Below are 9,938 nucleotides of genomic sequence, written 5' to 3' on the forward strand. Positions count from 1 at the left end.
GGAAAATGTGGTTGCCAACACTCTTAGTAAGCTGTCCATGAACATTCTTTCCCATATTGAGGATGATAAGAAAGAGTTAGTTCATGTTGTGCATAGATTAGCCCATTTGGGTGTGCAATTGGTTGATTTCGAAAATGGTAGTGTTATTGTAAATAATGGTTCTGAATCATCTCTTATGGCGTATGTAAAGTCAAAGCAAGATAGTGATCCCTCTTTGATTGAATTGTAAAATGTGGTTGTCAAAAAAGCCATTGAGGCTTTCTCCCAAAGGGGAGATTGTGTTTTGAAACATCAAGGTTGATTGTGTTTTTTGAATATTGATAGCTTGAAAGAAATGATATTGTCCAAAGATCACAGTTCGCGATATTCTATTCATCCAGGTTCCACAAAGATGAATCGAGACTTGAGGGAAGTGTATTGGTGGAATGACATAAAAAGGGATATTGCAGAATTTATGGCTAAGTGTCCTAATTGTCAACAAGTGAAAGTAGAGCATAAAAAATGGGACATTAGCTCAAGACATTGAGATTCCTACTTGAAAGTGGGAATCCTTGAATATGGACTTCGTTATAGGTTTGGCTCATACTTTTAGGTAAAATGATTCCATTTGGGTGGTTGTTGACTGAATGACTAAGTCGGTTCATTTTCTTCCTGTTAAGACTTCATATATGCTAGATTGTATATTCGAGAGTTTGTTAAGCTTTATGGTGTTCCATTGTCTATCATTTCGGATTGAGGTACTCAGTTTACATCCCAATTTTGGAGATCTTTCCAAAAGGATCTTGGTACCCAAGTGAAGCTTAGTACAACTTTTCACCCACAAACGTATGGTCAGGCCGAGTGTATTATTCAGACGTTAGAGGATATGTTGAGAGCATGCTTGATTAATTTTAAAAGAAATTGGAATTATCATTTACCATTGATAAAGTTTACTTATAACAGTTATCACTATAGCATTAAAATGGCCCCATTTGAGGCACTATATGATAGGTGGTGTAGATCCCCTATCGGTTGGTTTGAGATTGGTGAAGTTGCTTTGATAGGACCTGAGATGGTATTTAAGGCTATGGAGAAATTTACACTGGTTAGAGAGAGATTGAAAATGGCCCAAATCGACAAAAGTCCTATTCAGATGTAAGGAGGAGGGAACTAGAATTTGAGGTCAATAATTGGGTTTACTTGAAAATTTCACCCATGAAAGGTGTAATGCATTTTGGTAAGAAAGGAAAGTTGAGTCCCCATTTTGTTGGCCCATATCAGATTTTGAGGTGGATTGTTAAGGTGGCTGATGAGTTGAATTTTCCTTCAGATTTGGCATCGGTGCATCCAGTATTCCATATGACATTATTGAGGAAGGTTTTTTTGGTGATTCTAGCTCTATTGTGCCTTTGGACAGCATTGAGGTCAAAGAGAGTCTTTCTTATGAAGAGGTTTCGATTGAGATCTTGGACCGGCAAGTTAGAAAGTTGAGAAACAAAGAAATAGTTTCAATTAAAATGTTATGGAAGAATAAAGAGGTTGAGAGTCCTACATGGGAGGCAGAAGCCGATATGATGTCCCGATATCCTCATCTCTTTTGTTTCGTGCCTAGTTGAGGTATTTGGTTCCTTTATGAACCAACCATCCTAAATCATGCATTTCAGTTTTTCTCATGGTTTCATACGTATTCATGTTCATGAAATGAGTTTTAAAGTCATGTTTAGCTTGAGATTAAATATTTCATGTTTCATGCATCATCAAGTTGTTTTATGTTCATATTGGGCTATTATGTTCCTTTCCTATTCTATTCATGCGAGCCTGATTTCTATTCAAGGATGAATAATTTGAAGAGGAAGATACTGAAAGACCCTAGGAGTTGGAAAGACAGAAAATAAGGAACAAAGGATGAAATCACAAAAAAAATGCAAATTTTGGCACCAGGTGATAACCACGAAGGACATCACGGGCTGTAGTCAGCATAATGGCCTGTGATGAGCCACCGTGTGGTGGTTCTGAAACCTAGCTCTGCAGGGAAGGGACCATGATAAGGGACCACAGACTGTGGTGAGCACTACAAGTCGTGGTGCCCTCCGTGGTGACCCCTCGCCTAAGTCCCTCAGAAAACTTTCCAAGCTAGGGACCATGCTTGAATACCACGAGTCATGTAGCCCTTCACGAACAGTGATAGATTCCGTGGTGGCTACTGTGGCAGAACCTCATGCAGGTCCTGCACTATGCCACAAGTTCACGAACCGTAGTGTTCTCCACAGACAGTGAAGGTCTTCGAAGAGGAACTACTAAAACTTCCCCTGCAAACCCTAAAATTTCAAGTCTAAGTCTACCTCCACAGAAGAATTCCACAGACAATTGCCATTCACCGGCCATGGTGGGTAGACTCACAAATTCTCTTTTCAAATATCTCATGTCTCTTACCACGGACAGTACCACGGATCATGGTGACTTTGACAATTTGTGGTGATTACTTATGATGGGTTCCAGTTCCTAGTTTTAATGAAGGTATTTTAGTCATTCCCTACATTTTCATTAGTTTATGTGGACGTTTTGGGGACTAGATACATTATGTAATTGTCATAATTACTCCTAAGTCTATTCTTTTCCCTCATTAACTCTCAAAAACCTTTAAGACTTCTCTCTCAAGGTTCCTTCAAGAGTTCATGTTCTTCAACAAGTTTTGGCTAGAGTTTCTTCAAGAAAAAAACCTCATTTCTCAATTTCAAGTTTAATTTCATACAATGTATGTGGGGATTGATCAATGGGTTCTTTCACCCATGAAGTCTCAAGGTTTTTACTCAAAATCTCATGAATTTCAATTGGGTTGTAAACCTAGTTTGATGAATTGCATTGGACTGTTTGAATTATGGTTTTAGTAATTAAAAATGATCGTTATAAGTATGTTTCTACATGAATTGCATGATTTCAAGTCGAATTATGAATTCCCATACATGAAGTTATTTTTAATGATGATATACATGAAGTATGATTATGAGGTTCAATGATTTCAAGTATTCTTATGATTTTCATTCGTATTGACTATATATATAAGCTTTACTCTATATTCAAGCATAAATTATGATCTTGGATTACAATTATGTTCAAGTTATGAATTCCATGCAAGTTATGAAGAAAGATAACTTAGGACCCTTAATTGGTGACCTAGGAACCTAATGACATTAATTATGCAAGTATGATATTGTGATGTTGAAAGTCTTAAACTCACATTGCACTTATGATATGAAATAAACTAATCTATGAATTATGAAGTTTATGAACAAGCTTATGATATATGTTAAGTAGGATTACTATGCTATGTATTCCATGAGATTTGACTTAGCACCTAATGATGACTTGAGGTAGGGGCTCGACCTACGAGGTCCTTATATAAAGTTTCTTATCTCATAATTACATGTTATTGTAGGATTTTCCTAAATATCTTAGCTAGTGGATCCACATATAGCGTATGTATATGACCAGCCAAGCGGGGTAGAGTCTACCTTGGCAAGCAGATTCCTCTTTCTTCCATTGTATGGGGAGACATCGGGATTCAATGTTATAGCTCTCATGGCATTATTATCCGTTATGGTTCTATCCCACACATATATGTCTACTTTTCTTATGTTCTCTTATGATATTAATATGTCTTTTACATGCTTGATCATTATGGTTTTCTCATGACTTTACCCATTCACTTTTATCATGTACGTTAATTGATCATTGCATCCTATGATTTATATTGGATGTCATGAATGTATACTTAGTATATTCAAACATACTAATGCATATTGTTGCCTACATTATTGAGGATCATGTTCCCACACGTAGGTAGTTGAGCTTCCATATCGGCAGAGTTTTTGGTGAGTCCTCATATATCTAGGACTAGTTATGAGTGTTTTCTTCTTTCAAAGACTTTTATTCCATTTATGATTTGAGGGTGAGCTAGGAACTTGTCTTAACCCCCACTCTTCTTGTTTAGTAGAGGCATTTGTTGGGCATGTGTTGTTGATTATATGTAGTCAAATTTACTCTTTCCTTATGCTTCATGATTTTAGACTCTTGTTATGTTATTTTGGCATTACCTTACCTCATGAATGCTTATGATATGTCAAGAGGCTTGATGGAAGACCTTTGGGGTTTTGATTATCGTGTTACGACTAGCTCCTAGGTCGGGTCTTGGCAAGGTGTGACAAACTTGGTATCAAAGTACAAAATTCAAGAGTCCTAGGATGTCTATAAAGCTGAGTCTAGTAGATTCATTCTTATTGGTGTGAAGTACGCCACATCCATAATGGAGAGGCTATAGGACTTTAGGAATATTTTCACTTCTAAAATACTCCACTTCGTGTGATAAAGTTTAACTCTATAAAATGTCCTCCAAATTTGTGTGGTTGATATTTTCAGATAATGCCTTCAAAATGCATTCTAAACTATAGGAATGTCGCCGAGAATGAGATTCCACTATCATTTAGAATGCAAACCAAAAAATAATCTTGAGCTAATGAACCTGAGAATTAGAATAAAAATCAAAAGGTTCCGCAGACTGCTCAGCTTACCCTCACTTATGAGGTCAAATTTAGAGGAGTGATTTAAATATTCACCCAATTGATAACTGCTTAGAAAATTCATCAGAGTACCAGGTCCCTAGCTCTTGTTCTCAAGAGCCATCTGTTGGTATCAAAATTATAGATTTCCTAAGGATGAACTCACCAGTCTTTACTACATCCAGAGTTGAGGAGGACCCCCAGAATTTATCTATGAGGTTTTAAATATTCTCAAATTTATGCATGCAATCGAGATTTAGGGAGTTGAGCTTATTTCCAATTAGCTCAAGGATGTTTCAAATGTCTGGTAAAATTAGTAGGAGGAGATTCGTGGTGAGGTTGCTGAGCCTGCTATTTGGGATGAGTTTAAGAGTGCATTCGTAGAACACTTCTTTCTCCAAGAGCTGAGTGAAGCAAAGTTTGAGGAGTTTGTGAACCTTAAATAAGAGGGATTGACTGTGAAAGAGTACAACTTTAAGTTTATCCAGCTGTGTAGGTGTGATCCAGAGATGATTCCAAATATGAGAGCAAATAAGAGGAAGTTTGTCTCTAACTTGGGAAAACATGTGAAGAAGAAGTGTCAAGCTGCATTGTTGATTACGGACATGGAGACCTCTAGACTTATAGTGTATGCTCAACTGGTTGAGGAGAACAAGAAAAAGGATAGGGAGGAGCACCAACATAAGAAAGACAAATCTTAAGGTAATGAGACTAACCACTAGAAGAGTGGTAATGGCGACCATTCTTTCTTTCAGATGAGGTCTTCTGGTTATACACCATCATCAATAGTAAACAATAGGAGTGACCAAATATCATAGAGTAACCAAAACTTTAGAGCTCAAGGCTCTCAGTCTTAAGGGAGTGTGGCCAAAGGTTCTTCATGAAAGCCACTTTGCGGTAAGTGTGGTAGACTGTACTTGGAAGAGTATTGAGATGGAACTAGTGGTTTCTATAAAAGTGGCTAGATGGGTCACTTTATGAGAGATTAACCATCTGACAGGCAAGTTCATAGGGGTAGAAAGTCCCAATCTTCTTCAGAAGCACCACCAAATAGAGGTACCCAGAGAGGTACTAATTCGAGAGAAGGCAAAGGTTCAAACTGTCTGTATGCTATGGCTAGTCACCAAGATTAGGAGAACTTTCCAAATATTTCCACTGGTATGCTTCGACTCTTTTCTCATAATTTTTACGCATTAGATGATTCGAGTGCTACTTTATCTTTTGGGACTCCTTATGTAGCTGTTAAGTTTAGGGTCCTTCTCGAATGTCTTTTAGAGTGGTTCAATGTTTCTACTCCTATTAGTGAGTAAATCCTAGCAAAGAGAATCCATTGAGATTGTACAGTCTCCATTTATCATAAATATACTTTGACTGACTTAGTTAAAATAGACATGACAGATTTTGATGTCATTCTTGGCATGGACTGGCTTTATGCTAGTTATGCTTCAGTTGATTGTAGAAAATGAGTTTTCAAGTTTCAATTTCCGAATGAGTTAGTTATTGAGTGGAGGAGTAGTCTTGCAGTGCCTAAGGGTTGATTCATTTCATACCTTAAGGCCAGAAAGTTAGTATATAAGGGGTGTATCTACCACATTATTTGAGTTAGAAATGATAATATGGAGACACCATTCCTTCAGTCAGTTCCAGATGTAAATGATTTCCTAAAGTATTTCCTGAGGATTTACTTGGAGTCCCTCCCCACAAAGAGATAGACTTTGGAATCTACGTTCTTCCTGATACTCAACCTATATCTATTCCTCTAGATAGAATGGCTCCGGCTGAGTTAAAAGGGTTGTAACAGTAGTAGAGAGATCTTATAGAGTTAGGCCAAGTGTCACTCCTTAGGGTGCTCCTATCTAATTCATGGAAAAGAAAGATGGTTCCCATAGAATGTGAATTGACTACAGTCAGTTGGATAAGATGACCATAAATAATAAGTACCCTTTTCCCAAAATCAATGACTTATTTGACCAACTTTAGGGTGCCACTTATTTATCCAAGATATACCTCAAAACAAGCTATCATCAATTGAAAGTGAGAGAAAGTGATATTCTGAAGATAGCCTTTAGAACCCGATATGGTCATTATGAGTTCCTTGTTATATCCTTTGGTTTGACTAATGCTCTTGCAATATTTATGAACTCATGAATAAAATGTTGAAGCAATATCTAGATATCTTAGTTAACATGTTGATCAACGACATTCTGATATATTTAAGAAATGAGGAAGAGTATGCCAACCATCTCATAATTATTCTCCAAACTCTCAAGGAGAGAGAGTTGTATGCTAAATTTTAAGTGCTAAATTTTAGCTTGCATCTGTGGCATTCCTAGGCCACATTGCCTCTAGTGACGGTATTTGAGTAGATACACAAAAGATCGATGTAGTAAAGTATTAGCCAAGACCAATGTCACCGACTGATATAAGAAGTTTCTTATTTTTGGTTGGTTACTACAAAATATATGTAGAGGGATTTTTATCCATATCGTGTATGTTGACAAGATTGACTGAAAAAGATGAAGTTTCAATAGTCTGATTCTTGTGAGAAAATTTTTCAAGAGTTGAAAACTAGATTGACTACTCTTTAGTGTTGTCCTACCCGAGGGAACAGATGGGTTTGTAATCTATTGTGATGCGCCCATAGTTGAACTGGGTAGTGTGTTGATGTAGAGAGGTAAAGTCATAGCTTATACGTCTATACAACTTAAGACCCAAGGGAAGAATTATTCAACTCATGATCTATAGTTGGCAATGGTAGTATATGCCATGAAGATATGGTGCCACTATCATTATAGCATTCATGTTGATGTGTTCATTGATTACAAGAGCCTACAATATGTGTTTAGTCAAAAAAAGTTGAACCTGAGGCAGAAGATATGGCTTGAGTAACTCAAGGATCTTGACATAAGCGTCCTCTACTATCCAGGAAAAGCAAATGTTATTGTTGATGATCTTAAGAGATTGTCCATGGGGAGTACTGCTCATGTTGAGAAAGGAAAGAAAGAGATTGGTAAGAAAGTGCATAGACTTGCGCATTTGATAGTTTACCTTATGGACTTAGATGAGAGTGGTATTATAGTTCGAAATGGGTCTGAGTCTTCATTATTTTTGGAAATAAAAGAAAAGGAAGAATAAGACCCTATTCTACTTTAGTTGAAGGAAGATATTCACAAGCAGAAAGTGATGGCTTTTCCCAAAGAGGGAGATGATGTTTCAAGGTATCAAGCAGATTGTGTCTTTCAAATATGGATGGCATTTGAGAAAAAATCATGGTAGAGCCCATAGCTCTAGATATTCAATTCATACAGGTTCTACTAAGATGTACCATGACTTGAGAAAAGTCAACTAATAGAATAACATGAAGAGAGATATACTAGATTTTATTTCTAAGTGCTTGAATTGTCAACAAGTTAAGGTTGAGATTCGAAGGCCTTGTAGTGTAGCTCAGAATATAGAGTTGACAGAGTGTAAATGAGAGATGATTAACATGGAATTCATTATAGGTTTACCGCAATATTGAAGACAACAAGATTCGATTTGGGTGATTGTGGATAGGATGACCAAATCAACCCACTTGTTGCTTGTTAAGATTATCTATTCTGTAAGGGATTATCCCATAATGTACATTTATGCGATAGTTTGACTTTATGGAGTTCCCTTTTCTATCTTCTCAAACACATGTGCTCAACTTACTGCTGAGTTTTGGAAGTCGTTTGAGAGAGGTTTAGGTTCAAAGGTAAATCTTAGTAACATTTTCCATCCCAGACAAATAGTCAAATATATCGTATGATTCAGACTCCGGGGGACATATTGAGAGCTTGTTATCAATTTTAAAGTAATTGAGATGATGACTTGCCTCTTATTGAGTTTTCTTACAACAACAATTTTCACTCAAGTATTCAAAGGGAACCTTATAAGGCTCTTTAAGGGAGGAGATATTTTTTTTTTTATGAAATTTTCATCTTATATATATAAAAGTAATCTGACAAGTACAAGGAGGGGGACGTGAAAGGCCTTACCTCCGAAAATAAAATGGAAGATATCTAATGAGAGGACTCCTCTCGACTAGGAAGATCAAGTATAGGAAACTAGTTTTATTCAACTAAGGTACAGAACCTAGCTAAATTGAAGAAAATCAAGTATACCCAATTTCCTTTGCATGGGTCGAGATCGGTCATATCTTTTGTGATGCTCGACTAACATTTCCGAGAATCCATTCGGGCTTTAAATTTTTGGCTCCATATAATAGCTAACATACAAGTTGTTGAAAGTTGTTAAAATTCGGATTTTGCCAAAGAAGAAGAAACAAAGGGGTTCCATAACAATTAGCTATCTTTTTCAAGGTCGCTCGACTAACATCTCCAATTCTCCGTTCAGGCTGAAATTTCTTGGGCTCTACAATTGTTGGAGTTGCTGTATTCCTGCAAAATTTGGAGCATTTTTGATGATGTATATTGTTGATCCTCTTGAGAGTTACTGTTCTACCTACAACATCGGCTGTCGTTTTCAATATCGCTCGACTAATGTCTCTGGTTATTCGTTCGAGATAAAATTTCTTAGGATCAACCATCTTTGGGGATGCTATTATCCTGCAAAATTTGGAGGATTTTGGATGTTGCATAATGCATGTTGTTGAGGGTTGATGGTTGTTGCTGAGGTGGTGTGTTGTTTCTGGCATCTGCTTCTCCTTAGTTTTGACAAAACTTGTTGCAAGGAATAGCTCCTCTTGTTTTTGATCTTGGGATCTTGCTGAATCTATAGAGCTGCATGTCTGCAAGTTGTTCAAATTATCACAGCTGGAGTGTGTTGTGAATCTGTACTGATAAACAAACAAACACAGATGGCTCAAGAGGTGCAATTTCAGGTTGGTAGGAGTTGTTGAGAGGTGTTCCTGATGAATGCTTTTGGATTGTTGTAACTGTTGTAATCTTGGAAGAGGCTGGAATGTTGTTCTTGCTGTAGTTTGTAACCTACATAGAAACAAAAGCAAAAAGCAAAGTATGGAAACAATTCTGTAACCCCAAAAAGAAGCACTTCTAAGGGAGGAGATATAGATCACCAATTGGTTGGTTTGAAGTTTATAAAGTTGAGCTGATAGGGCCGTACTTGGTTCATAAAGCTATAGATAAGGTGAAGATTATTCAAAAGAGGTTGAAAACTGTGCAAAGTTATCAAAAGTCCTACACTAATGTTAGGAGAAAAGACTAAGAATTAGAGGTGAATCATTGGGTGTATTTGAAAGTTTCTGCCATGAAGGTTTTTATATGATTTGGGAAGAAGGGGAAGCTTAGTCCCCATTATATTGGTCTGTACCAGATTATTAAGAGAGTTGGTTATGTTGCTTATGAGTTAGAGCTACCATCAGAGTTAGCAGTCATTCATCCAGTGTTTCATATTTCCATT

Source organism: Solanum dulcamara, chromosome 12 (genome assembly GCF_947179165.1).
Source record: "Solanum dulcamara chromosome 12, daSolDulc1.2, whole genome shotgun sequence".
In the NCBI taxonomy this organism is placed as follows: Eukaryota; Viridiplantae; Streptophyta; class Magnoliopsida; order Solanales; family Solanaceae; genus Solanum; species Solanum dulcamara.